A 27,729-nucleotide genomic window follows, 5' to 3' on the forward strand; every position below is an offset into this window, starting at 1 on the left:
AGCTAAATTTTGACTGCATAATCTTTATTACCGGTGAGGAGGTGAGAGGCACAAAGAACACAGCTCAACTTTCAGGGTGTACAGGACTGGAAGTTAAGAGAAAAAACAGAGATTATTTTGTTGGTTTGTATACTGAGCAAATTTGCCATGGAGTCATTAAACGAATGAATGTATAAGCCTATCGTGTCATTTTTAGATTCACTTTTCTGACTATCCCCAAACTACTATTTTACATGGTGCTTCACATCTTTGACTCTCATGTTTCTTCCATCTTTAACTTTTAAAAATTGGCTTTTGAAGTTACAAACAGCTTTATCTGCTAGCAACAAAAACCTTAGTGTGTCCTGTCCTTGGGCTGTTTTCCTCTTCTCGTTTCATATTCATGGTTTTTCGCCATCTTGAATTTCATAACAAGATACATAGCATCTATTGCCAATGATTCATAAGTCTGCTGCTTGCTGAGACTTTTGCTTTCCAAGGGGCACAGTGGAAAAGTGTCTAGTACTCTAGGGTGTTATGTACATATTATGTTTGGAAAGAAAGAACCTGTGATACAAAGAGACACTCTCTGTCCTAGTGCTTACACATCCCAGCTCTGCTAGACTGTTATATGCTCCCAAATGTAATGTAGCTCTGAATTACCACACGGTAATGCACATGCAATCACATAGGGTTCAATGCCTAGGCATCTTACAAACATCACTCAGCCAGTCATTTCCCCACAAAGGGCCCTCCACCAGCCAGGAATTGCCAGAGCTCAACGGCACTCTGGCTATGCCCTATTTTCACCTGAAACATCAATATCATGCCCCCTGGGCCAGGAGGGGTTAACTGTAAGAGAGCATTACCACCTGCTCTGCGCTACCCAGAGAGTCCCACATGCTAGGGAATCCCCAGCTGAGGAGCTGTGTGAGTTTTCCATCCTTTTAAATCCCAGGAGTGGCACAAAGAGGCCAGCGTGGTTTTCAGGACTGAGCCTATAATGTCTACATTGTCATTTCCACATAGCTATTACACTGGAAAATAATAGCTATCAGTGAAGTCATTGTTAGACTAGCAGTCTGACACCAAGGTCATCCAAACCAATGCCCTGGAGTAACTCCACGGAGTTAAAGCATGTTGCCTCAGATTTACACTGGTGCGTAGGTAAGATCTGAATGAGGCTTGTTGTATTCAGTTCTTGGTGCTTCAATTACAGAAATATGTAGATTAACTGGAGGGAATTCAGAGTACAAGAGCAATTGTCAGGATGGACTGACAATCTGGGGAACAGGATGACAGTCTCCAAGTATGTGAAGGTTATAAAATGAGAGCCACAAAACATGACTTTGGATCTGAATGTTCTTAAAAATGCAGGGCTGTTCAGCTCTGGGGTACTGGCCCATCTCTAATGTGTATATATTAACATGAAATTAAGAAAAAGTAAATTCTCTCTCTCCCATTTGCAATGTGCCCATCCCTGTAGTTTCTTGTTGCAGTGCCAGGCTGCATATCAGGAAGATCCCCCACTGGCAACTGTGGAATTGCCTCTTGAGGCAAGTGGTGGAAATATTTGCCATTTAAAATTCCACCGGATAAATGAGTTGATAATGTACTGCAGGGAACACTCCTGTACTGGTGGGGCCTTTATTCTATCATGACTATCGATTCAACATGGTAAGTAGTTGAAAATGCTGAGTCGTGCAACGGCAGTGCAGGACAGGGGTCAGGGTAAGAATGATGGGGAAAATCAGTGGGAGAGAGTTGCCTCTTAAAATGATGGCTAAGGGCTCTCCGGTAATCTTGTGAGCTTTGTTGCTTTGAGCTGTCCCCTTTATGTGCCTTTTACAGTCATCTCAATCAGGCTGCAGACTTTGAGACAGTCAGATGTCCCATGGACATCCTGTACTCACATTGTTCCGGTCGTGTACATGTGTGTTGTATTCGTGTATGTGCACATCCATGCATGTGTGTGTATATATATCTGTACTCATGCACACACATTATCAACTTCCAAGTGTGATATAGAATCTCCAGGTAGATACACACATTAAGTACTGTGCCCTCGTGTAACTGCAAGCTACTGCAAGTCGCTGCCCATTTTCTGGAGCAGCAAACACCGGCTGATTGCATCAAGTTAAAATGTTATGAAAGTGTGTGCTTTTATGTAGATGGTGCTCTGCTTTGGTTGCTCTATTAAAGTGGTATTTCTCATCGCATTTTGGCAGATTAATCCACCAGTTAACCCTGATGAACAAATTGGAAAATGTATTAAATATACATTTCAAAAGTGTCAAGTAAAAAGCATACGTTTCCTTGCTCTGATGACTTATTCCCATAGTAACGGTGCCAAAAGGCCCATTTCAACGCCATTCTGCTAGGCGCTGTGCAGGCATTAAGTAAAAAGAGAACCGTACCTAAGCACAATGCAGAACGAGAACTCAGGAATTACAGCAGATGCTGGGAACTCAGTTGGCAAATCTGGACACATGTTACTGTGTGTCCATTTCCACATGAGGGTGATAAAAAAGGCACATGGTGACCAATCCAGCAAGTGTGGAGGGAAGGGCCTGGGGTGGGGGAAAGGAGAGGGTTGGAGGGTGAGCCTGCACTGGAGTCACCCCTCAGCAGCAGCTTCCATCCATGGGCACAGGCCCTGCCATGAGAAGAAGAGTCCGGGACTGGGAGCAGAAGCCCAGTTGACCATTTGCAACACCACTCAAATTTGGCCTGGCTGCTCCTCCATCATGCCAGCAGCAAAGGGGCTGTGTGTTTATGCCAGCCAGCTCTGGTTACTGTCCCCTTGTTGGCAGAGGTGTGCTCCAACCCATGCACAGCTGGAGAATGATGGGAAAGAATGGTTGCAGTCTGATGGGCTGTGGGAGCCGGGATGCAAGACGAAGGCAGTAACAAGATCTGGGTGGCATGGGGCAGAGCCCCTCCCCTGCAGGAGGAACAGAGAGGTGTTTGAGCCAATGAGCAGTGTTGCAACAGAGCCCATGGGCTCCTGCTCCCAGTCCCTGGTTCCATTCAGTTCCCCATTTATTATTAGTGGGCATATTAATAGGTATGTTAATAGATTGCCCATATTTCTGGGGCACCATATTAGTATTCAGAAAAACTCACTCATTACAACTTTGCCAACTTGAGACATTGGCATAGGGCCAGACTGTGTAAACCCCTTTACTTCTACTGGGGAGCAGTTACGCTCATGAGTAATCCCACTGCCTTCAGTTCAGCTACCCTTGAATGCACAATACTCACTGTTCCTTCAGAACACTTTCAGAAGCAAGATATTGTATGTCACATGTTTTTGTGGAAAATACCCAAGTTGTACAAAGAACTTTCCATCAAGTACCATGTCCCATTTAACCTGGGGTCAAGCGTCATACTGTAGAAGTTCTGCCATTTAAAGGAGCTTTTTTGCAATGGGAAATTCCCATTGAAAATTGGCTTTCATGGGGCTATCATGCAAATAATTGTTCACTAGTGGGAGAGAGGGGTTCACGATCCATTCAGTGACAGAGGCTTTAGAGGATCTCATCTTTAGTCACCTGAAATGGGTGGCTGCATGCAAGGTTCAAACTCCTAATAAGCCATCTCAGTGGAACAGAATGGAAAGAGAAGAGGCAGAACCCTGTGGCACTCTATAACAGAGCAGATGAAGGTCAGATGTGAAAGGAATGTCAGAAAACTAGCTTCAAATAAGGAAAGGAAAGTAACCAGGATAGTGACTAAAGCCACAATTACATTATATAGTCTAAATATTTGTCATAAGGGATATAAAATGTCATGCTTCAGGACATGCACCAACCACTAACTGACAGGAGTTAGGAAGATATTTCACCCTTGTGTCTTTATGGATAGAATTAGTCTGTAATGTCCCACTATGGGGTTAGTCTGAATCATCTAATACTGGCTACCATCAGAGACATGATACTGACCACTGGTCTAATACTGGCTACCATCAGAGACATGGTACTAGACTAGACTGACCACTGGTCTGACTCACTATGCCAATTCCCATGGTCCCATGAGATGCCCAAGTCTTGCTTGGAACACCAGAGAAGGAAAGAATGATCAATAGTCTTGAAATCTGAACAAAGAACATGAAGAGGTTTATGTGGTGAGAGACAGAGGGCACGTCTATACTTTGAGCTGGAGACAGAATTTCCAACCCGAGGAGACATACCTGTACTAGCTCTGATGAAGCTACTGTGCTAAAAACAGAGTGTAGCCACAGAGATGCAAGCTGTACTGTGCTGGGGTGAGCAGCAGGTGGAGCTAGTCACCCCAAGTATGTCGTTAGCCTCTTGGACGGGTACCCACTTGGGGCAGCTAGCCCTTCCTGCTGCTCACATTGCCATGCTTATATTTGCTACTTTCTCGATTAGAGCTAGCACGGGTAGATCACCTTGAGCTGGAAATTTAACCTCTGGCTAGAAACAAAGCCATAGAGTAAATCCTTTACCACGCTAGAAAGGGTAGCTATTGTATTAGAAATCCTGTTATCTTTGTAGACAAGTGCATGTGTGCAAATAATTACTATAGAACAAGATACACTATCCTTCAAGCCCAAGTTATCAAGCTTGATGCAGGAATTACTGGATAAAAGTCAATGAGCTGTGTTACATAGGAAATTGGACTCTATTGGTCTTGAAGTCCAAGGATCTACGACTGAAGTGGCAAAATTGTTTTCTGTATAAGTTCTTATATTCATATGGTCATAACGTTTGAGATATTCTCCTTTAAGGCTGAAACTTCCTAAGCTTCGTCTCAGCTCATAAGTGAATCATCCTGGAAAGTTTGAGAAAAATCCCTTTAGATGTTTTAAGTTATGAGAGCATTAAAAAAAACCCTGTTTTTAAAAGGTGTCTTTAAATGGCAGAAATCTTTGCCTTTTCATTAAATCTTTGCCTTTAAATGATTTGGGATGTATTCTGTGAAAAGTACCTTACTTGGCTTATGTGTTTTACAGGCAAACCCATAACACACAACATTTCTTGCTTTCGGGTCTTGGGGGAACAGTAAGTAAGATACATTCAAGCGTAACTGCAACTGTCACTGCAAGTAACTGCCAGTTTTCTGGGACAGCAAATTATAGTCACTTGCTTGTTGCAGCATACACCAAAATGCACAGTACATTCAACACAGCCAGAGCTTTTGTTTACCCTGGAAAGAAAAGAGAAGGACATTACTTAGCACCTACTGAATATTCTTATGCAACTAAAACCACAGTTATTTCCATGCCAACTGTAATCTGTGAGCTCAGAAAAAGCTGTGGGAAAATAGAGAGCTGGATGGTCTTGGCAGCTTTCCAGTTCTTAATAATAATGATTAAAAAAATAAAACATGAGGGTTTGGAGCATAAATATTTGTTTCTGAAGCTTAGCCTATTAAATCCTGTGCACTGCCATTGGTTTTATGAAATGCTCATCCAAAACAACAAGCAGCATTATTCATTCACACATGCTTGTCTTTTCCTAGTTGTCACTCTAGTCAGTTCTATTGCACACAAGGGTTCAGCTTCATTAAGGCTGCTATCTTAGTATTATGCTAACCAAGGGCCTTACTGGCTTTAATAACCCTCATGCCGGTGAGGCTTTGCAGGATTGGGCCCTTGGAATGCAAATTACTCTAGACAGGGACTCCAGGGCAAAATTCTGACCCCATTTACCCCAAAGTCAATCTGGACTAAGGCCACTGAAGCCGTCCAGGAGGCAAGGCAGAAGATGGTCCTCTTTGACCATTTATGAAAGAGGAAATCACAGAATCTGTCATGCCTCCGGTCCCTGCAACAGATGAGCAGTGTTAATAATCACCATCTTAACTTCTTTCTACACCAGGAAGCCTTCAGCACAGTGTCTTCAAGGACCCCTGTTCTTGGGCCAGACAAGATGAGATGGGTTCTGGAAAGACCACCAGTGGCCTTCACTAAGCACAGCCCATCTTGTGTCTCTTTTTATAGCGCAGCTACCATATTGCCATTTTAGCTATTTCACCCTTCAAGATTATTGCACTCAGGAAATTTTAAAAAAAAAACTGAGATGTATCTTAATCCCCAGGCTCTTCAGAAGGCTTTCTTATTACTTATTACTTCTTCCTTGAGAAATAAAGACTGGCTAAAGGATTATTAGACTTCTATTGTACACTCTACACTAAAACACCTCTGTGGTCAGGCTTTGTCATAGTGAGCGTTACTGGTATCCTAGATGCCAATGACATTGAACCCAATGATCTTAGCCATGTGGCTCCACAGTTCAAAATCAGCCTGGCACAAGAAGTGAATTGATTCATGGAAGCAGTAAGGAAAAGAGCATGCAACAAAGAGTAAAGCAGTAGCTCTGTCAGTGGGAAAAGACAGCTGATTCATCTTAGGTTTAGCATCAGGTAAACCTCTTCTCTCTTCTTCTCTGAGTAGAAACATGCCCTTCAAGACCATCAAAAGATCCAAAGTATAAATCAGTCAAATTCTGCAATGAGTCTACACCTAGAACATTCATTAAAGTGCAGCGTAAGGGGAGTAACCAAGGGTAGAATTTGGCCAAAGACTCCTACTGGTAAGTAGTTAATTCATTTCTTTGGGTTGCTTCAGACTTTCCTCTGAGAAAAATAAGGAAACAGAAAGTAAGCCTAGTTCTTTTTAAAAAAAAAAATAGAATCTTGCATGAAAACTGTTTTCTTCACCCTTGAGCAAATAGTCACCTCCCAATTACATCCCAGGCAAGGAGAGGGCGAAGACAAATAAAGTTCAGACTAAGTCAACTGGCAAAAGAGGTACACTCTAATTAAAAGCAGCCTCTAACTCTGCACCTGTGCAACTGTAGGTGCAAATAATTGTATTTGTATTGTATAATTGTAATTTCACAGCCGCAATAAATGCTTTAGAGACATGGAAGTCACTGAACGCACTCAGGCATCACAAAGGTGAAAAGGTAAATGGCATCAGCTGAGCCCACAAATGTCTTGATTGCAAACTGTGAGGATGGGCCAAGGTCCTTTCCAAACTCAGGTATTTCACACAACAAAACGTGCAAAATAATTGTTTAAAACGGTCCTTTTTGTGTACATATTTTCCCCCAGGGGAGGCTGTGATGGGGTATATACCCTATCCTGGCTCCGAAAGGGTTAATGTGGACCTAAAAGGCCAATTAACCCATTTGTCTGCACCTGGAGGATGGACCAGACCTAACTAAAGATGAAGCCCACCTGGGGAAGGAGCTGGGTGGTGACTACGAAGAAAGGAAGCCCCTGTTGGAAAGAGGTTTCAGACACTATGGTAGTGGGGATCATATAAGTAACTCACATAAACAGTGTCATTTTGTTTTATTTATTGTCTTTTTAAAAGCTTTTTCTGGAATAAAAGAAAGGCCTGTGTCAGGTGTTGCGTCAGGGAGAAGAGAGATTGGAGTAGAAAGAGCTGGTTTTTTGAAGGGATATAAAACCTCATGCTTCAGGGTTTATGCCAGTCTCTAACTATTGGAGATCAGGAAGAAACCTGAAGTGAGACACAGACTGTCCCATCTCTGCCTACTGTGGGGTTTCTTACACCTTCCTCTGAAACAGCTACTGCAGACCCTTGTTGGAGACAGGTCAGTGGACTAAATAGATCCCTAGTCTGATCCAGTGTGGCAATTCCCATGTTCCTTATTCAACTACGAATAAGGCTTTGCTTACTTTACATTGGTCAAAAGAAAGAAAACCATGTTACAGTCCTCTTGTTTAACCCTATGAATCTAGACGGGGTGATTTCCTTGTCCTTGAATCACTAAACAACCCCAATGTACCTTTCCTACTATGGCAAGCCTCACAGAGTCCTTGGATTAGGAAACAAGGATTTAGGGTCAGATCGCAAAGCAGCTAAAAAGCCCATGGGTTCAGCCCTCCTGAGTATTACCCTATGTGATATGGCATATCTGCCACCCCTCTGAGCCTCTGGTAGGAGGGGGCATGCCTAGGGGTCAGGGGAGTTGGCCCATGCATAGGTATAATAGCCCCTTGGGCTGCCAAGTGTAAGCTATAGAAGCCCTTTCAAAAGGGATCAAATTGACCTCAGGAGCAAGGAAGACATAAAGGCTCAGCCAGACAGGAAGAACTCGGAGCTACAGGTGCTCTCTTTCTCCCACTCTTTGATCCGATCATAATCCTCCCAGCTTCTCCCATTATCTTTCAATAACTTCTTGTGAGGTCTAGCAGGTTTTGCAGCACTTCTGCTTTATCCTGCATGCCCCATATCACACCCTGCACAAAGACACCCCAGAACAGCCTGCAGGCCAGAGCACACACGCTTTCAACACAGCTGCCTCTAAGTCACAAGGAGAAAGACCAGATTGCCAGTCAGTAGGGCAGGTCATGGAATCCCTAAAGGGAAGGGGATTAATGGTCACATGGGGAGTTTGTAAAGGGGGAGTCAAATCCCAAAGAGTGTGTATGGGAAAGAAGTTGGGAGCCTTGGGACTACTGGAGAATTGGGTGCTTATCGGCTGACAGTAAGGTGGAGGAATCCCTTAGACAGACTGATATGGTCCTTTAGAACTATTCAGAAGGGTTGGTTTGCAGAGAAAGCTGATGTTGCAAACAGAAAGGGATGGAAAGAATTTGCACAACCCCCTTTTAAGTCATTTTACATGTGTTCCATCTGTGCTGAGGGCAAATCGAACCTGAATTTACTTAGAGGTACCTAGGGGCAACAGACCACATTCTGCCCTCTGTGCAAACCCCATTGACTTCCCTGGAGCTACAGGGGGAACAGAATCCTGCCCACCACACAGAGTGAAGAATGAATTCTACCCACCTAAATTAAACATTTTTAATTAATTTTCATAGTGCAGTATAGTGCTGCTACTGTTAGGGAACAGGAAGGAAACATATCAACACCTCTCTCCTCATTGCTACTCCTTTCTAAAAGGATGTTTTAGAATCTGGGGAGGAAACAGCAAGACCAAGTAATTGTTAAAGGATATTATCCTGGACACCTCATCCATCAAAGAGATCAGTCAGGTTAAAGAGAGAGATGATGAGATAAAATAGTTTCTTAAGGCCAAACTCAGCCCTTAAAGTTGCTCCCACTTACACCCAGGGGATATTTTTTACTATTAATTTTTTAATATATTAATTACATTGTATAAATCACAGACAGCTAAACTGTGCATCTACCAAAACAACCAAGCTACCCAAAGATTTTGATTATCAGGATTTTTATCTTCCTCAAATAATATTATTGTCACTGATTGAAAGTACAGTGGAATTTCTTTTCACGGCTGTGTTTGTAACAAACATTTTGCTGTATGTAGACTCCCATGACTGGTTCCCATGTGTGTTAATAGCCTGACAGAGCTGGGCTAGCACCAAAGTGCCTCCCAGGAGATGAAAAACGCCCTGCAAGATGGAAGCTCTTTTCCTATCCTTATGTCCATTTTGGGAAGCTCACAGTTCCCCACTTGGGGTTAGACTTTATTTTTTCCTGTTCCTCTGCTGATGCTTATCACGGCCTTTTCAGCAAGGGATAAACTGGTTGGCTATACCAGGGAAACCATGAGAAGGGAAAACTGGGGAAACAATCCAAGAGCAAAAGATGCATTTGTTCTATGTTTGTATAGCACCTACCACAATGGAGTCCTGGTCTTGAACTAGGATTTCTAGGTGCTATGGTAAAACTACTATTTATATTAATTTAATAATAATATAGTAATCATCTGACGGAAAAATATAAAGGAATTAATGAAGGTTTTTTCCTTAATCAACCTAATGATTCCTCATAAGTGGACCAATATAAAACCCATTGGGAATTTTTCCACTGACTTCAACTGGCATTGGATGAGGCCCACAGAGTAGACGAGACACCACCAGAGTAGCTGTAAGGAGGTTCTATAGCAATAAGGATCAAAAAAGAACTGCCCAGATCAGTCCTTAAGCCAAATATTCTATCATCCCATGCAGAACTGTATTCTACTTTCAATATCTGTTTGGGGGTTCAAAGGGAGTCCTACCCCAAAGAACTGAGTATCATATCTGCCTAGCCAAATACTAGGCAGAAGAAGCAGTTGCTGATGGTTGTGGGGTCTTCTTCTGAGCATATGCACAACATGCCTCAGGTGGCACGCGACTAGGCTTCATCACGGAATTTCGTCTGCTGGCTGAATCATTAGCTCCCCGGCTTGGGCCGGGTACTGACAGGCATTGGAACGTGAACGCTGATCCATGCTTGGTGCTCTTGGTCCAGTTCCCAGTAGACAAACTCACTCCCAAAGCTAGAACTAGCTGGCATCCTTGTTGGCAGTCACAGCTTAGCAGCCAAAGATAAAACTGATGGAGCACCTAAGATGGGGACTGCATTTGCCTCTTACCCCAAGACGTGGCCCTCTAGGGTACAGACAGATGGATGGAGCTGAGTGGTATGCTCATGCTGCTGTACCTGTTTGGTGGGTAAATAGAGGACCTCAGGCTGTCAGTTCCAGCACCCTTTGCCAGTACTAGATTTCCACTTATAAAAAAACAAGCAGCGTGAGTAGGGCAGCAAAATGTTAGATGCAATTAACTGTTTGGTGACTATTTATCTGTGTATGATTGCAATAGGATGGAGAACACAGCAAATATGACCACTGACCTGACCCAACCAGGGTTAATTGGATTTGCATATTACATTCAAATACTCCAGGGCCACAGAACCAGATCTGATAATCTGACTGAATCAAATAAATCCTCCATCACGGGGGAAATATCTCCTTCTTGAGTCTTTAAATAGCCTCAGTCCTATCAATCACAATCATCGCAACTGGCCACAGTCATCCCTTTCTCCTAGAAAATTAACACTGTTGTGTTCCAAACGACAATGTGCATTGGCTTAATCTGCAGTTTTTCCTTCCTATGTGAGGCAATGGGGTGCTTCATGGACCATCTCAATGGTGTGCTACAAGCCCAATGCTGATAGAAAGGAGGCCACCTCAATAATAAAACCTTTGGCCCAGATCTTCAAAGGTAGGTTGATTGAGGCACCTAAATACAGTAAAGGATCTGCACCTATGTTTCCAATGCCATGCTTCTTTCTTACCAATAGTTAAGACTTATCTCCAGAAGTCCTGGACATGAAGAATACTCCCCGGCCATGTGGCAGTATATTTCCACTTGCACAAGAAACATCAAGCCACATTCTGAGCTGGTATAACTTCGCCTAAGAAATCTGGCTCAAAATCTTTTGCTGAAGGGTAAAACTAACTCGGAGGAAAGGTCTTAAGTTCCACCAGACCAGCCAAAAATCAGATCACGGTAGGTCTACCAAAAAGCAAAACACCTTTTCCATTCTTGTCTCAAGTTGTGTGTGAAAACACATGGCAGGCTTCACCATTGGACAAGTCATATTTCACCGAAAACTCTCATGTGTCCCACAAATACTCCCAAAGTGAGAGAAGAGTGGTAGCTTCTGACAGCCCATATGGACACAGAAAAACAAGCACAATAGTTCTCAGTCCCAATCCTGGCTGACATTGACTCTCTCTGTGGTTCTGGGCAGGTCCCTTAACCAATCTGATTCAGAGTTTACAACTGTAAAATAAAGAATACTGGTATGTATATAGAGGTAGCACCTACACGCCGCAACCAAGATGGGGGCCCCACTGTGTTAGGTCATATACAAATACAGAGTATGCTACATAGACAAGCCAGAAAAATTGTGAGGAAAGGGAAGTATTATTATCCCTGTTTTACAGATAGAGATGAGGCAGAGAGCGATCATGGACCAGATTTTTAAAAGCTCACATGCACAACTGGGACCAGATTCTCCAAGGAGCTCAGTACCCCACCCGCTGAGTGCACTTTTGAAAATCTGGCCACTTATTCTAGCGCCTAAATGGGAGCTGAGCTCTTTTGAAAATTTGTCCTAAGGTTCCAAAAAAAAGCCTGTGGCAGAGGAGGGACCCGAACCTAGCTCCTCCAAGTGCTAGACTCGCCCTGTAACCTCAACACCATCCTTCTTTACAAGAGAGTTCTAATGAGTAATAATAATAATCTGTAAAGGCATTTTGCAGCGCAAATCTGTTCTATAAGAGCTAAGGACATGATTAGTAGTAGTTGTTTGAAATGGTTAAATCCAGAATTTTCTTGGGTAATTTTGACTATGTTTTTGCATATCAGATCACCTCTTGGTTCCATTGAATCATCACTCACAATTTGAGCTCCTTCTTTAGGACAAAAAAAACCATCTGTTTGTTGCAAGTTTATGCTTTCCTGGCATCTTTCATGCACTGCACTGACTTGGCTTCAAATTCCAAAGAAACGGAAAAATCCACCCAGGTGGAAGCAGGCACAATGTCAGTACATCAATGAAGTGGCAGCCTACTTATTCCAGTAGTGAATTTAGCCCCTGGAGGACTGAGGAAGTATGAAGTTAGCACCTTGGATTCCTTGCAATAAATTCAAAAGCAGTGCTAATGGGATAAAATAATGGAAACCAAGATTTTTTTTAAATATAATTAAACCATTATTTTACGACAGGAATGCAAGGGTGGAGGGGACAGGACAAGCAATCCAATTAAAAACTCTCTTCATAAAAGAATCTGGGGGAAAACAACTCACCTGGAATTGTTCAGCTATAAAGATCCTCTATTAACAGAGAACCTCTTTTGCACTCATTGTTGCAGTGTGTTTGGCGTCATTACCTGGGCACATCCAATAGAGTGGTCATGCATACATAACCAGTGTCAGCAAACAGTCGGTCACCACAACGGGAAGAGGGGAAGGAAGTCTGACTGACTCTGTTATGGATGGAACTAGAGCACCATAATGAAGACAGTGCTGTCACACAGAGCATTCCGGGGCTCTTGGCAAGCTGGGCCCATTCAAACAAAAAGTGTTTTAATACAGCCAAATGCAAAGTTATACAAGTAGGAACAAGGAATGATGGCCATGTCTACTGAATAGGGGACTGTATCCTGGAAAGCAGGGACTCTGGAAAGGACTTATGGGGTCATAGTGGACAAGCAACTCAGCATGAGTTCCCAGTGCAGTGCTCTGGCAAAAAGGGCTAATGCAACCCTTGCATGGGGAGTAGTGCCTAGGTTTGTGGGGGGGAGAGGGGAGATTTTACCTCTGTCTATGGCATTGGTAAGACTGAATACAGTTCTGATGACCACATTTTAAAAAGGTTGTTAAAAATATTGGAGGGGGTGCAGAAAAGAGCCATAAAAATGATCCAAGGGCTGGAGAAAATGCTGTACAATGAGAGACTTAGAGAGCTCAATCAGTTTAGTTCAGCAGAAAGAAGATGGAGAGGTGACTTGATTACAGTGTCTAAGGACCTTCACAGGGAGAAAATATTAGGTACGAAAGGGCTCTTTATTCTCGCAGAGAGAGGTATAACAAGCATCAACAGCTGGAAGCTGAAGCAAGACAAATTCTAATTAGACGTTGGGCTCACATTTTTAACAGTGAGGGTGATTAAGCATTGGAACAAATTACCACGGGAAGTGGTGGATTCTCCATCTCTTGATGTCTTTAAATTAAGACTAGATGCCTTTGTGGAAAGTATGCTTTAGCCAAATGCAAGAGGCATCGGGATGAAATGTAATAGCCTGTGATACACAGGAGGCCAGGCTAGGTGACCTAATGGCTTCTTCTGGCCCCTATGAATCTATCAATGGATCTATGAATCTATGGTCTTTAAAGAAAACTGTGTGGGATTTCATATTTCAAATGATGAGTTTGCCCAGTATTCTAAGGGTGTGTCTATGCTTAGGGCTCAGCGACCAGATGCAAACCAGAAGTGTACACAAGGAAAGCTGTGATTTGCCCAAATTGAGTTTAACCTGGTTTCAGGCAGTCAGAGGACATTAAAGTCAGTGGGACTAATCACATGCTTAGTTACGCACATGCTTAAGTGCTTTGTTGTATCAGGCCTTTAAAAAGGAGCAATGGGGTCAAGCAGAGAACGTTAGATTGAATTTCAGAGGAGAAGTTAACAGTGAGCTTTGTCAGAACTGACTCCCAAGTAAAATAGTGGAAGCCTCAGTTAAACTGCATTGGACAAAGCCATAGGTTGAGATTTTCAAAGCCAATTAGGGAATTTAGACACATAGCTGCCATTAAAACTACCGGCAATGCAGTGTCTAAATCCAGCTTTGAAAGCTCAGCTTTAGAAAATATACTGTAAGGACCAATTCCACATCAGCTTGGTGATGAACTGGACTACCTAAAGAGCCTTCTCTGTCTCCGATATCCGTGATCTTCTTTGATCATGTCATTCAACATGCACTTTCACTACATTCCCTTGTTAAAGAGAGTTGAAAAGCAGCCTGTCCCAGGGAAAATCCAATGAGTAAAGGTTTGGTTTTCTTTCCTCCCACTAACATTCTCCTTTGTAATTTGAGGGGGCAGAGAAGGGACAGAGGTTACACACATCGTTCCCAGCATTTATCATCTGTCTTTTCCCACTATCTTTTCTTTATTCTTTTTTTCTTATGTATTAGTTGTATTGTGGTACTGCCCAGAGGCCCCAGTCAGGATCAGGGTTCCATTCTGCTAGGCGCTATACCTGTTTTGGCTGTCCTCTGCACCTATGGAAAAAGAATGTAAACTGGTGGAAAGGCTAAGCCCCTCTCACGGGACAGGGGATGTTAATTAGGAAATGAACGTAGGGATCTATGTATACACAAACCTGGTGCTAAGTTCAGCTCTAGAGGGGCATAGGCTGATCCCTTTAACCTGGTCAAAACCATTTTGCATATGTTCATTTCACGTAGGCTGCTTTATTCTAGCTAGTGATCTTCGTACATCAGCCTGCATCACTGCAGCATCTGACTACCTATCAGTTGTCTGTTATTTTCATTCTCTCTCACTTGCACTCAGTAACTATATTTTTAATGGGAATCACACATTCACTGTGCGTCACACCCAAAGCCAGGATACCTGGCTACGATTTATCATCCTCAACTTCCCTTCACACAAGGCAGCGCAAACCTGGTTGCGACTATCACTCTGTGTGGATTTAGGGTTTCGTTTCTCCTGCAACTTTTGCGGAGATCGCAAAGTGAAAACAGTGTAGGGGGTTGCCCTGGCCTCCTTCTTTACACTGCATTTAGAGGCACTGGAGTTTTGACAGATAAGTGAAGGAGGAGGCTATTTTCAACAACATGATTTAAAATATGCTTATCTTTAAAATCATTCTGAGATGTGAAGTGGGAGCATACACACACACTTGTATGATGCAGATACACAATACACACAATGTCACAGTTTGGATTCTTAAACAGTTTGCAAAATATATTTGATTTTTTTTCTAGTCACCTTTAACTAATTATATGAACATCTAGGTCCGTGCCAGATCAGCCAGATAAATCCTGCTTCTTGGCAGGGGGTTACCTGACTCGATGACCCTTGCAGTCAATTCTAACTGTATGCTTCTATGACACACAACGCAGTCATTTGAAAAAAAACAAGAAAAACTAAATGATCAAAGCCCTAATATGTTTTTCTCTTTCTCTGTTCAGTTACTATTTGACCTCATTGTCTATATCAATAAAGAATATAGTCTCCAGGTTTTCAAAAGCTGCAGAGCTAAATCATTCCCAGGTAAACCAGCTTTGACATCTCAACACTGTGGAGCAATCTGCAATCACTGATGCTATACCCTGGAAGGAAAAAAAAATCCGTAGCACAGCAACTCAACTGGCTGAGAGGGATGGATTAACCACCCACCACATGTAATCCACCCCATGCTCGTATTAACAGATCTAGAGGTTTTGGCACTTCAAAACATCAGGAGCGATGCATGTTCTTCAGTGTACAGATGAAACGCAAATAACTGAAGTCAAAAGGAGAAAAACCACAAGACGCAGGTTTCTTATTTATCTAATGCAAATAGTTCTAATCTGAAAATTCTAAAACAAATGTATCTGAAGTCAATTCTACAGAAAGGTAGAGCAATTAATGTCTTCTCATCTAAGAAGTGGCAACCTCATTTTTCATCCTAAGGGATTATCATAGAATATCAGGGTTGGAAGGGATCTCAGGAGGTCACCTAGTCCAACCCCCTGCTCAAAGCAGGGCCAATCCCCAACTAAATCATCCCAGCCAGGGCTTTGTCAAGCCTGACCTTAAAAACCTCTAAGATTCCACCACCTCCCTAGGCAACCCGTTCCAGTGCTTCACCACCGTCCTGGTGAAAAAGTTTATTATCTACATCTATAAAGAATCAGAGGCACAACAATCTCCCTGACTACTCAAAAAACCCAAAAGAGCCTGTAAAACCAAGCAACTGCACACAATGGCAAGCTGTTTGCGGCAGGGACCATCTTTTTAGTTTTGTGTTTGTAGAGCGCCTAGTACGGTAGCGTCGTGGTCCATGAAATACAAATAAGAATAAGAATAAAACTAACAGCAGCAGCAATAATACTCAGTAGTGTAGATGAAGTTCATAGTCAGCACATACCCAAACTCCAAGCAGCATCCATTCTCCAGTAAAGCCCCAAAGGGAAGTGTCACCCATCTCAGGTGCCCTATATAGTTCAGTGAACGGCTTTTGCTTCTTCTTTTTTTAGTATTTTCTGCCAGCCCACCTTCCTGCCCCAAGAGAAGCAGGGATGTACAGAAAGCCTGAAGTCTGAGAAACAGCATCCCAAAACATCTGCAGTATATAAAATAAACTGACACCCAGCCTAGAGACATAGCAACAGGACTCTACCGTGCCACAACTTCAGACCAACTGGGGCAGTCGGGGGCTCGTCGAGGTTCGGTTGAAGGGTGACTAGTCAACAGACTTTAGCATCAAGGAACTTTCTTTTTAGTGTAGTTTTATTCCATTTCAAGATACCAAAGGTGGAAGCAGATAACAGAAATAAAAGGAAAATTGTACGTGGGACTAAATACAAAGGAATGCTTAGTTTTGTCTTTCATTTGTTACAGATATAGGGCTTGTCTACATGGGGGGAAAGCCCACAGTAGCTGGCACGCACTAGCAACTCCTCACCAACTCCCCATGTGAACACTCTTACTGCACATTAAGGGCAGGTCTGCACTGAGAAAGCCGCACTGCTTTAGCGAAGCCTCTACTGTGCCAATGGGAGCGTGCCTCCCCTCGGAGTAGTTCGTCCACCTCCACGAGAGGTATCAGCTGTGTTGACAGGAGACGCTCTCCCATCGACAAAGCACTAGGTCAGTATAACGGCGTCACTCCAGGGTGTGGATTTGTCACACCCCTCAGCAATTAGTTATATCAATGTAAGTTTGTGTATAGACCAGGCCTCCGAGTATCTTTGTGCACATTTGCTTAATGCTACATGCTTCAGTGTATTAAGCTAAACTGCCTGAGGGCACTGTTAGTGCACAGTGTGTCCACATGGGGAATCAATGCAGAGTAGCTAGTACACGTTAAATTCACATCCTAGCTCAGTGCACACTATCTTCCCCATGTAGATAAGCAATAAGGCCCCAATCCTGCAAACACTCATGCAAGTATGTAACTTTATACAAGCTAGTGCCACTGAGTGACGTTGTTTACTCACCTACATGAAGGTACTCATGCACGTAAGCACTTGCAGGATGAAAGCCTAATATTTAACTTCATAATTAAACATTCTAAATAATATCTTTCCCTCACATCCTTGCAAATATTATCAAACATTTCAATATTTAGGGCAACACATTGATTTTCTCAAACATAACCCAGGTATTTCTATGAGCTCTGAGCTTCAAGCACAAAATAGCAAGTGTCCAGAAGCACATGCACACTTTGCAGACACACATGAACCATTCTACAACTCACATGAGTGCAAGTACTACAATTGGCTTTTGTAGGTGCACATTTTTGCACTAGTGTATGGTCAAGTGTTAAAATTGCTTGGGTGCACACACAGGTGTTTGCACATATATGTTTGTGTGTGCTTACAATTTTACACGTGCTACATGGAGACCAAGTGGAGACTCAGAGGAAAAGTTGGTCTATATGTATGTGTGTGCATTTGTGGGTGCATGAGCATTTATTTGGACACATGTATTTAGATCAGAAATGGGCCCAAACCAAAACATCCTAGAACTGAGAAATGTTGTGACTTCATCTCATTTCTCATACAATCATGATAGACAATCGTTACTCTTATAAAGCACTCTTCTTATATGTAATACTGTACATTCTTCCACAGCGTTGTCATTGCTGTCAAGCAAAATAATATGTTGTAATCACCTAATTATTAAAAAAAACGTAATTAAATCCATCATCACAACCCAGGCATTGTTTCATGCAGATAGAATTCTGTCTTCCAGACAAACCTGGTTTGCAACAGGCAGCCATTTGGAAGGGTGTGGGAACATTAACATTCATTACACGCAATACTCTTCTCTGCTGGCCAAGGAGTCTTGGAGAAGGAAGATTTCATCTGGTTCCAGAATGAAACCCAAAAGGACGTTTTCTTGAAAGATGCACTGTTTGCCTTGCTGTGTTTGACCTGGATGCCATGTAGTTGTGGAAAACTGAATCAGGCTGCTTTCCAGTACTACAGAAAACAAAATTAGTAGTGTTCTCCAATGCCCAGTGCTTTACGATTGCTGGAGAATCTCATTTAGGGTTTGTCTTCACTAGAGCATTAACTTGCTATTGATCTTGATTGCTCCTGTTAGCGTGCCCCCCAGTCAGGCACAAAGTCTGTGGTCATGGCCCACAGCAAGGCAGCTACCTCACTGGGAGATAAAAGGAAGACTACAAGTTAGCTAGCTTGATCAGTTGCTAATTCAAGGCATCCCCAGTGAAACACTGGCCAAAGGCCCCACACAATCGTTGATTATCACTGGTCCCCTATCCTTTCCCACAACCCACCATGGCACTCCAACCTGCATCCAATCTTGCAATCTACACATTCTCTGTATCCTGACCAGAAGCCATTCACTTTCATATGGTGAGGCTTTGTGTCCTCAGCCACACAATACCCCTAGCTTCACTCATCTCCGTTCTCCACTACAGCAGTGAGAAGGAGGCCTGTTTGTGAGCCATCATATCATACTGTGTTTAGTACCAAAGCACTGGTAAACCTCTGGGCCTATGCCAGCAAAGGACATGACTTTGTGACACAGGCAAGAAAGCTGAGCTATGCAAAACCAGAGCTGATAAACTACAGGCCAACTTTAGGATCAACCGTACAGGTCCACAATGCATGAAGAATATCCAGGGGCTAAGCGTATATGTGTGTGTCTAGGTGGGGGGTGGGTGGCCTTTAGACCTATGCATAATTTACCACGTACCTCAAGAGAAAGCTGAAGATTTTATTACCATCCTTCAATTGTGTAAAAGCAAAAAGGCCACAAGCCAACACAATGTCATGCTGAAAAGAATTGACTGCTACATGCTGCTCGTGGGGAACCATCTAGCCCTTGACAAAGAAGTCCCTTGTCCCAGTGAAACCTTTAACCTTCTGTGTTGTTACCCAGTGATAATGAAATGTTCTTTTTTCTTTACCGCTAAAGGTGAGCCCACAGGAAACCCCTGGACCCCACCACAAACAACCTTTGGGGAAGTTCAGATCCATGGGTGAATTTTGCAGCTCAGGCCCATTTCTCTCTCTCTCTTTCCTGCTTGTCCATTTGTAGAAGTGGGGACCACTGAGGGTCGTATTCTACCATGTCTCAAACCCTGCACAAGTCCCCTGTAGTTAACAGGATTGCATGGGTCATAAGTGAGGGAAGAATTTGGATTGGAGCTTCTGTACTATAACATTTATAAATCATCTGCTCAATTTTGTAGAGTGCCAAAAACTTAACGAGCCAAACACCCAGCAATGCAATAGCAGCAATCTGACTCTGGCAGGCAGCATAGTTGTTTTAGTTGTGGACACTGCGTAGAGCTTAAGACAAATCATTCATATTATATGCCTCACCGATGCATTATCTTGGCTAGGCAAAGGGAAAAAGAAACAAGACAGACAAGATACTCTTTCTCTAGCGTCAGCGCAGAAGATAACGGAGACCATAAAAGTTGGGATCACTGACACAAAGATTTCTGCTGCTGCTACCACACTAGCCACAATTAACAAAGATCTTTAAGGGTGGTCCTCACTGAGCAGCATGTTCCACGAAAGGCAATGCAAGTGGAAAGGGGCCTTTACGAAACCCAAGCTCCACACCACGCTGGACTTTGGAAGGCGTCAGATCTCATGCCAAACGCTATATTTAGGCCTACAAAACACAAGAAACTCCATGATAAGAACTGGAGGCAATGGTAGAAAAGAGGAGCTAATCTCCCATTAAATTCCCATTACTATGGACCTTTTCAATGTTCTCCTCCCCCTACCCTACGAGAATGTTTTATTATTTTCTTACTCTCATTTCTACCCTCTTTCGTGCCCCTACAGAGTTCCAATCAAAAGCACATTGCCCAGCTCCTTTCTCCTCCAGCCCCTCGCATTCCTGAGAGCAAAGCAGGGGCTGCTGGAGCAGACGAGCTGTAAAAAGCTGTTCTCACAATGAAAGCAGCGCTTTCCAATAAAACCTAAGCGGTCTGGCTGGATTGCCTGTGCTTCGCTTCCCTGCTTCAGGGCACAGCTGCAGAGACAGAGCAGCCTCAGACTGGTGAAATAAATAATCATTATTAATAAGCATGCAACTTTTGCCCTGCCAAAAGATGCACGCAATCCAACCACTCAAGCTACTGTTTACTTACAAAAACGCTGGTCCCTGGAAAGCCTTCCCTTGTTGGTAATTGAACCAATCCCAGATTAAAAACAACGAGGAGTACTTGTGGCATTTTAGAGACTAACAAATTTATTTGGGGCACCTTAGAGATTGTGTCAGTTTTTAGTTGACTTGTAATATTCCCAAGTTCCCCCCACAAGCCCCCCCCCAAAAGTATGAGCTTTCAGAACTTGATTTATGAAGTGCCTATAGTAAACCCATGCGTGCATAAAAATACACTGGACTGGCGGATACAGCTGCATAGGAGGTGGCGCAACAGTAATCTCACTACACAATAAATACAACCTACGTGAATCCTTTTACTTGTCCGTTAAGGCTCAGGGACAGATTCTGAGCTGGTGTAAATTGACATTGCTCCATTGGTTTCAACTGAACAGTGATTTACATTGGTTTAGGATCTGGCCCTTGGATTTGGAAACTAGACTTTTTGGTTGCATTTGGAAACAAGTTCTCCAAAGGCAGACAAGGTCTGTAACTACCAGCCACTGGACAATTCAAACCAGGATGGAATTGCACTTTCAAACAGCCTAAAATGCCCCAGCTTTAAAGCTTTACAGGCTTCTCTTCCCAGCATCAAAGGTGAAATCCATTTAATTTCCATTTTTAGCATATTAATAAGGGTTTTCAGGAGCTCCCATGGTGGAGGGAGGCATTTGTGGCACAATTTTTCCTCCCATTTATCCCACCTCCCTATTATCTCTTTAAGACTTCCCACATACTCCCTGCCCCCTTTCTACTGAGTTACTCCCATTGGGGGAAAGGGTATATTGACAGCATCCCTGTGCTCCCCCCAGAGCAGGGTCTGCTATTCTGGGCAATCGGTATGCAGGCAATGCAAAGGCAGGAAGGCTGCTTATTTCCTCCCCATTTGCTGTATGGCCAAGTAAGGAATCGAGCCCATCATAAATCCTAACAAGACCTGGTACAATGGCACTAGCATGATTTTCACCATGGTGGCAAAGTCTCTCCCCTGTGAAATGGGTACAGTCACACTTAGGATCTGGTTACCTTGGTGGGTTTGTTGTCTCAGCCCTTGTGCATGAGGTAACTCAGGGAAAGACATTCCTACAGCCACTGAAAAGGGCTAACAATACTTGAACATCCGTGAGCCTCAGGGATCCAGGGGAAGCACAGGAAGGAGCCCTCCAGAGATGCAGATTTGTGCTCTGGATCACCCCAGATCAGATGCTGCTAATCCCACTACACAAGCTCTAATTGCCCATCTGACTCCAGCACCAGTTGGGTGGCTTTGTTTAGCAAGGGCTTTACCATAAAGGTTTCCCTGGGGCATATAGATTGTCTAATTACTGATGCTCTAGTTGCTTAGCCCCAGAGCCACAAAGATAGTTAGGTGCCTAACTCCCACTGCAGTTAGGTGCCTAAATACCTTTGAGGATCAGTGTCTTAGTTCCTCAGATGCTCAAATGTGGGTTGGTAATCGACGGCAAACTGACCTCTCTGAATATATGTTCAACCCCCGGCCCCCTGTTTTGTTCCTGAAGGACTGATCTGTTTGCTTTACATGAGCAATGAAAGAACCGCTGCTCTGTACATAGTTTTAAAAGTGTCCTGAATTATTACTGTTGCGTTGGAGCAAAGTGAATGGCTTTTACTAACTAGAGCAAGATAAGCGTTCTACCAGTTGGAGGCACCGTGCCTCCCAGTGCTCCACCTGTAACGATGCAGCTGAGCAGAAAAGCCACCTGGTGTAACCATATATGAGTGCAGTATCACTATCATCACAGGCTAGGCTCCATTTTGGGAAAAAATCCCTATTTAGGAAGGGTGCTTAAGTGCATGCTTAAAGTTAAGCATGCGCTCAGGTACTTTTCTGAACTGAGGCCGTAAATAACAGTAGCCGTAGTTCACGCTAACAATAACTGAGTATCTCACTAGGGAAATCAACACTGTGTTGGCCGGTCCCTAGTTAATTACAACATAGCTCTCTGTCTGTACGCTTATCTCACTGAAACCATCTCATAAACTGACAATAATTAACACCCTTCTTAGCAGCCTCAGCAGAAAGACCAAGGACTGAAAGAATAATATCTATGCATTCGGCTTCCGAGTGATCTACAAACACTAACTCATTAACCCTCAGTGCTAGAAAACCAGGCATATCCATTTTACAGCTGAAGAAACAGGAAGGGAAGTTAATTGACCAAGGCCACAGACAGAGTCAATGTCAGAGTCAAAACTACAAATGGAGGTTCCGTTTTCCAGTCAGTTTTCTGTGCCCTGGCTATCAGTCCATGCTTCTCTAACACTGGCCAGGAAGACTCAACTACCCCAGTAGGCTAGTTAGCGAGGCAGGATGACCCACGGTTAGGGCACTAGGCTACGATTCAAAAGATCTGGGGTCAAATCCCTGCTCTGCCAAAGACTTCTGGTGTGACCTTGCCCCAGTCACTGTGTCTCAGTTCCTCATCTGTAAAAGTTCCCTACCTACCAGAAAGAAAAGGAGTACTTGTGGCACCTTAGAGACTAACCAATTTATTTGAGCATAAGCTTTCGTGAGCTACAGCTCACTTCATCGGATGCATACTGTGGAAAATACAGAAGATGTTTGTTTTTATACACACACATCATGAAAAAATGGATGTTTATCACTACAAAAGGTTTTCTTTCCCCCCACCCCACTCTCCTGCTGGTACCTGCTGGTACCTCACTTCATCGGATACATACAGTGGAAAATATAGTGGGGAGATTTTATATACACAGAGAACATGAAACAATAGGTGTTACCATACAGGCTGTAACGAGAGTGATCAGGTAAGGTAAGCTATTACCAGCAGGAGAGCGGGGCCGGGGGTCGGGGGGAACCTTTTGTAGTGATAACCAAGGTGGGCCATTTCCAGCACTTTACAAGATAGGGGGTGAAATAAACAAGGGGAAATAGTTTTACTTTGTGTAATGACACATCCACTCCCAGTCTTTATTCAAGCCTAAGTTAATTGTATCCAGTTTGCAAATTAATTCCAATTCAGCAGTCTCTCATTGGAGCCTGTTTTTGAAGGTTTTTTGTTGAAGAATTGCCACTTTTAGGTCTGTAATCAAGTAACCAAAGAGATTGAAGTGTTCTCCGACTGGTTTTTGAATGTTATAATTCTTGACGTCTGATTTGTGTCCATTTATTCTTTTACGTAGAGACTGTCCAGTTTGGCCAATGTACATGGCAGAGGGGAATTGCTGGCACATGATGGCATATATCACATTGGTAGATGTGCAGGTGAATGAGCCTCTGATAGTGTGGCTGATGTGATTAGGCCCTATGATGGTGTCCCCTGAATAGATACGTGGACACAGTTGGCAACGGGCTTTGTTGCAAGGATAGGTTCCTGGGTTAGTATTTTTGTTGTGTGCTGTGTGGTTGCTGCTGAGTATTTGCTTCAGGTTGGGGGGCTGTCTGTAGGCAAGGACTGGCCTGTCTCCCAAGATCTGTGAGAGTGATGGGTCATCCTTCAGGATAGGTTGTAGATCCTTGATGATGCGTTGGAGAGGTTTTAGTTGGGGGCTGAAGGTGATGGCTAGTGGCGTTCTGTTATTTTCTTTGTTGGGCCTGTCCTGTAGTAGGTGACTTCTGTGTGGATTGGTCCACGCTGAGGTTGATGGTGGGATGCAAACTGTTGAAATCATGGTGAAATTCCTCAAGGGCTTCTTTTCCATGGGTCCAGATGATGAAGATGTCATCAATGTAGCGCAAGTAGAGTAGGGGCTTTAGGGGATGAGAGCTGAGGAAGCGCACCCAGAAGTTACCTACTACAGGAGAGGCCCAACAAATTATAACATTCAAAAACCAGCCGGAGAACACTTCAATCTCTTTGGTCACTCGATTACAGACCTAAAAGTGGCAATTCTTCAACAAAAAAAACTTCAAAAACAGACTCCAATGAGAGACTGCTGAATTGGAATTAATTTGCAAACTGGATACAATTAACTTAGGTTTGAATAAAGACTGGGAGTGGATGTGTCATTACACAAAGTAAAACTATTTCCCCTTGTTTATTTCCCCTCCTACTGTTCTTATAAAGTGCTAGAAATGGCCCACCTTGATTGTCACTACAAAAGGTCCCCCCTCCCCCCACTTTCCTGCTGGTAATAGCTCACCTTTCTTGATCACTCTTGTTACAGTCTGTATGGTAACACCCATTGTTTCATGTTCTCTGTGTATATAAAATCTCCCCACTATATTTTCCACAGTACGCATCCGATGAAGTGAGCTGTAGCTCACGAAAGCTTATGCTCAAATAAATTTGTTAGTCTCTAAGGTGCCACAAGTACTCCTTTTCTTTTTAGAGGAATTCAGTTTCACCTGGTCCCTAAATGCTCTTTAAAACCCCTAGGACATGTAAGAAAAGCTGGTGTGATGGATAGAACTTTTCCCATCTTAACCAGGATACAAATGAACGTGTTGAATGGAGATGGCAAATCCCTGGGGAATGTGCTTAAAACCAGTCTAGCAATTTGGGACCATTGGCACAGGTGAAACTCTAGTGTTCCCAGCTCTATTTATGCCAGCCCGACCAGCTCCAACTCAGTGACCAAGACCTCTTTCACAGTCACTGAGCTATGCCTGAGCACTTGCCTGGCTTTAGAACATTGCTAACACATCAGAGGTGACTAAAGCAGGCTACATACACAGTATACAAAGCTGCTACATCCGTCATCCATCTCGACCACAACATTCATCGGCTGTCCTATGCTCCAGTGACAAACTCAATAACAACAACAAAAAAAAAGGCCCAAACCCGTTCCAGGAGAGTTCTTGTCTCCAAAATCCCTCTTATGAAAGACGCATGTGAACCTGATATTTCAAACAGACCGAGGGAGTCCTTCTAACAGCAAGAATGAAACTTCTTTCGTACAGAATCAGCTAGAGGTAATGTGTGGGGGGTGGGGGCTCTGAAAGATGAGACAAGTAAATCACTTCAACATGACAATCTGGATTTGAGAAAGATCTTATCCCATGGGCCTGAGGGTCAAAGGCAGTAATTACAGGCATAGCAAAGAAAAAAGCCAACCACCTTCCTTTCCACATAAGCAGAGGTGTAGTGGTTTGGAGAGCGAGGAAGGAAATGATCTACTATTCAGAGACAGGCAGATTGCAATAATCAGAAAGCACACATTTATAGGGGGCTTAATTTAAAGCAGAGAGCAGAGCAAGTGAAGCAAGACTAAAAAGAAAAGAAGTAACAGCGAAGGAATGCTATGAGCAAGAGGAAATCGCATGCATTGGAATTGCCTCGCTGAATTATACACAAACCATACAGCATCAGCTACACCCGGGTGGGTCCTTTAGCTGCAAAAACATTTGATTTTGTATTTTGCTCTCTGGAAACATCAATGTTTTACTTTTTCTTTTCACTAGCTAGGTTACAGTGCAGCATCTCAAGCCAGCTCTACCAAGCTCTAAACAACAGGAGCAAAAAGAGGCCAGTACAGTTTCACTTGGATCCTAGATTAAGACAAAACAACTGCAAAGTTTGGAAGGTCTGAGTCTTACCTTTGAATCCTCAAGGCAATGAGAAGTGAAGTTCCCTGGCCTCTCTCCAGCAGATGGTTTTGGGGGGAGTGGAGGGAGGTTGCTTTTCTTTAGGCTACAGATCCTACAGGTTGTGGCCACAAATTGTTCAATTTGTCTCTTCAGCACCAGCAGTGACAGCAACCACAGAGCCACAGGGAGTGCATGCACAGGACAAAGCTGAGGATTGTAACCAGCAACAACAAATCCAGGCAGACTGCCACATCTGCTTTTCCCGTTTAAGAAAACCAAACCCGGCTATTAGTGTGATACCAATGGCACCCTCCAGAATGAGTGAATTAAAAAATCATCACTACAGGAATGCCCAAGCACCCATCTAAATAACACAGGCCACCAAGGACAGCCGTTCTGCTCAGCTCGTGTCTGTCACTGACTCCACACGCTTCACACGCATACACACAGATCCAGGCTTGCTTGCTGAGTAACTGGAAACAGTTGGTGGGTTGGCTGAGTCAGTGAGAGGGAAAAGGTTGTCTCATTTCCTTTATCCCCCCATTTCACCCCACACCAGTTCTAGCCCCCTCGCACGCCCCCAAAACACACACCCAGGTGGGGACAAGACTGGAAAAGAAACCAGCAGAGAAGTCCAGCCTGTTAGTACTCAGTGGCAGCCAGATTTTTTAAAGAGACAGAACACTCCCCTTTTTGGCCCAAAGCAGCACTGCCTCCGTCTGCCAGACAACACATTCCTGCTAACCAGCTCTGCAAAAATACAGCAATTCTGCTTTTCTTAACCCCCAGCTTTGGAGTCCTTTTGAAAGGACCACAGGTTTGAAACCAGAGCTCAGTTCTCCTCCCCCACAATGGGCCAGCATATTAATTTTGTTTTTCTTTTTTTGTTAGCTTCTTTGATTGCACATTCAAACGTTTCCACAGATTATATCCTTTCAAAGTGCTAGTAGTAAATAATAATAATCATAATGAACATATAGGGCCAAATTCTCAGATGAAATACAGCTCTTTGCACCATTCTGGCAATAAAAAAGACTGAAAACCTACTGGATTTAGCTGCCAGGAATAGCCTCAGAATAATAATTAGTTTGACTTATGGATACCGTGATTTAAAAGATATACTCAGGCTGGTGTTAGCATAAAGTGGCATTTCTGTACTTGTTCCCTGTTTGCTTTCACAGCTGGTGATATGCAATTGTTTTTGTCTTACATTTATATAGCACATTTCACCACAAAGAATCCCAAATTGCTTTACAACCAACGTGTTCAATCTTGCAAACCTTTAACCTCAGGAGTATTCCTTACTCTTGCAAGCAGTGGTGCAAGGGGTGAATAAGGGTTTGTAGACTCAGGTCCTATATAAGAGCAAGCACTGCCCCAACCGCAACTCTGGTTGGAATGTGGCCGCTGCTTAACACAGCCCCGATCCACTGCGCAACACTGTAGAAAAGGAAGTGAGAAAGAGATTGCTGTCCCCAAGTAAGGGGGCAATATTCTGAGAGAAGAATCCAATGACTTAAAGTGGAATTTGGGCAGCATACACCCACGTCCTTGTGAAACGTGACACAAATCCCCAAAGTCTCCACAAG

The 27,729-nt window shown here is 43.4% G+C and overlaps 1 protein-coding gene across 1 annotated transcript in view; it reads right to left on the minus strand.

The window, feature by feature from the left end:
* The window catches only part of EVA1A (eva-1 homolog A, regulator of programmed cell death), a 171,133-nt gene that overhangs the window by 25,199 nt on the left and 118,205 nt on the right, over positions 1–27,729 (minus strand). The gene's annotated exons all lie outside the window — the stretch shown is intronic.

This window comes from Natator depressus, chromosome 3 (assembly GCF_965152275.1).
Source record: "Natator depressus isolate rNatDep1 chromosome 3, rNatDep2.hap1, whole genome shotgun sequence".
Lineage (NCBI taxonomy): Eukaryota > Metazoa > Chordata > Testudines > Cheloniidae > Natator > Natator depressus.